The following is a 3,250-nucleotide window of genomic DNA, read 5'->3' on the forward strand; positions in this document are numbered from 1 at the left end:
ACTCCATATGGACAATGACTGGATGTAGATTTGAAACCCATGATGCTAGACATTCAATGAAGCAGCACTACACTACCATGACAACCTGTTTCTTAAGGGGATATGCATTTAAAACTGAAGCTAGAAAACACTACTTTGCTCAAAGAGTTGTGGGAAACTGGAACAAACCACCAAGACATAGTGGAAGTTGAAACCTTGACAACCTTTAAGAAGGATCTAGATGAGATATTGGGACAAATTAGCTATTAGCTAAACAAACAAGCTTGACAGGCTGAATAGTCCTCTCATCACATTTCTAATGTCCTGCTGTAGAAGCATATAAAAGACTTAATTAAAAATGTTTAGTTTGTAAATCTGTTCTGGATAAAAACTACATGGGTATCCTTAGCACCCATGGAAGAGGCGCCTAGAGTTGGCACCACCAGAATAATGGACAATACTGTATCATGTATGGCTGTCAAATAAGGAATTGGAGAACTAAAGAAGATTTGTGGTGTGCACCTCTTTTGCTGCAAGTGTCCAAAAAAATAGAACAAAATTGGATAAATGCTGGTGCGGCAGAAAATTATTGTAACAACTGCCTTGTGAGCTTCAACAGCCTCTCAAAATATTCATCTCTCTTGAACGAGTTTGTGTCTGGAAGTTTGTTCATACAAGAAATTGTTCCTCCAACTGAGATGCCATCTTTTGGGACCTCTGAGATTTATACCAGTCCTGTGGGAGTTCATTCATACGGGACATTGTTGCTGCAATGAAGACGCCATCTTCTGGGAGCTTTCAGATTTATACCACCCTGTCCTGAAGGGGAGTGGCTTAAATGAGTCAGGGCGTGACTGGTGTGCGCTCCTTGGGTGGCTTCTCAGAGCTAAGGAGGAGAAAATAGATGACATGATTAGTGTTTGTGCCCCCTCTTGTCCTGGCGGGTTATCGCATACCTTATCAGAGCCTGGAAGGTGATCCTCAGATGACTGTGCATGACACATGCTACAGTGGGAGCCACGTCAAACAGCCGCCTGGAGCATGACAGGTCCATGACAGGACCATGACAGGACCATGCACGATCCGTGCACGGAATGTGATCCCAGCGATGACGCAGTTAACGATGCCCCGCCCCATAAACGCCCCCATGCGCTTTCTAAAAAGATGGTTGCAATGCTGTATAATCCCGCCAGATGGAGCATTGACTGCTTCAGTTAACTGCAGTGTCCAGGAAGCCCTATACCGTATCTTTAATATACTGTATAGGCAGTTCCTGTATTGTCAACATAGTTTCATAAATAGATGACGTGGTAAAAAAAACAAGAACAAACCGATTAATAAAACAGATTTGTTAAATCACTCAATACACAACCCATGATGATTATGCTATTTATTATTAAATAATGAATTAATAAAACTAGTTAGTAAAATATTTTTATTCTAGACTATAAGTGAAGAAAAAATAAAGCAACTTACAGTAGGCGGTTGATACGACAGCTTGGTGCAATGCTAAGAATTGCTGATTTCCGATCCGTGCTGTATAAAATCATCACATTCAAATATTAACAATTCCCACACACCCTTCCTACATTCACGACATGTGTACCTGTTGCAGTGTACACATCTCTCTGTGCTATGGTTCCTATTACACTGAATGAGCACCTGACATTGTACTTTCTTCCCTGTTTAAATAACATTCGAGTATAGCGCGTCTCCAAATAAATCACATTCGAGTATAGCGCGTCTCCAAATAAATCACATTTGAGTTATAGCGCGTCTTTATGTGAAAACAGCATTGTCAGATTTTTGATCGTGAACGCGACTGAGAGAATGGAACTGAATTTAAAAAAAGCTAACCTTTACAATTATCATGCATTTACACTGGCTCTTACAGACTGACTGAAATCAAATGTATGTTTTTATTCTAAAATAGTTAAGTACATGCAATATTAGCGTCAGATCGGGTTTGAATACACGCTGTTACAGAAGGAGTCAGCTTATTCAGTGCAGCACTTTCAACGCACAGTACATGCAATATTATTTGAAAACGAACAGCGTCAGATCGGGCGCATATTCAATCCTGATCTGACGCTATTCGTTTTCAAATAGTATTGCATTAGTGCGATAATGTTTTTACATATATTGTCTCTTTCATTCATCTTGCGGTTTGTAATCAGTGACCGCGTGTTTTTTCCCCGATCTTGCCAGTTCGCACATGTTGCTGTATGGTGCTGTTTCTTTTGTACTCCAGGACATGCAGAGGACAGAATAGTACAGAGCAGTAAGTTCAGCACTATATGCAATCAGACATACAGACAGGCAGAGAAGGCAATAGATATATAAATAAACAGGGAAGGCACTGTATAATAGATATATAAAAAACAGCTAAGGGGTAGATATATAGATAGGTAGGTAGGAAGGAAAGGCACTATATGATAGGCAGACAGGGAAGCTCCTATATAATAATATAATATAATATAATGTTATAATTATAATAATAAAATATAATGTTAAAATCACGTGATTGCAACTCAGCGCAGCTAAATTGCTGGCGTGTGTTAACGTGTTCTTGAGAACAAAGCGCCATCTAGTGGTGGAACCAGGTAAATAAATAAATAGGGCATGAATGGGCGTGTTTACTGTGAAATCTTGACACGCCTTCTGTCAGTAGAGGGAGGGGGGGATCATGGCGTGCATAGGGCAGCCGTACGCCATTCGCACGCCATTCACACGGCCGCGGCTATTTGACGTGGCTCCATCTGTATATATAGCTTAAGACAGAAAGTTGAGCAGCAGAGAAAATGTTCAGTAAACCTACTGGAGGCCTTGCCATCTGGTTGGTATGGTCTGTGATCAGCTCCCTACATTTCCATTCATGGGAGATATTCATTTTAAAATTAAAAACAAAAATATGTACGTCCTGTATTTTTAATATCTCAATTCCTACTTATACTTAAGTAGGGTTCAGTGGCATCACAGTCTGTAACCAAAACAATAAGGTAAAAGTGAAAACAGGTTAACAAAAAATTGTGCCCTTTAATAAATGTATGCAAAAAAACTAACACAGAATCTGTAACTGTTCAAACCTTCAGGTGAATGCACTGCTTGTTCAGCAGGCAACACCCAGATTATGCAACATCCTCTCTTCCATTCCTGTCAACTGACTACGTTTAAATTGTAGCAGGGGCCTTGCCAATGCAAAGCTGAAGTTTTATTTGCATTTTACATGCAAAGCCCTACCAGGCTTTGGATTTGGCCTCAGTAGGCTCAG

Source organism: Polypterus senegalus, chromosome 14, assembly GCF_016835505.1.
Source record: "Polypterus senegalus isolate Bchr_013 chromosome 14, ASM1683550v1, whole genome shotgun sequence".
In the NCBI taxonomy this organism is placed as follows: domain Eukaryota; kingdom Metazoa; phylum Chordata; class Cladistia; order Polypteriformes; family Polypteridae; genus Polypterus; species Polypterus senegalus.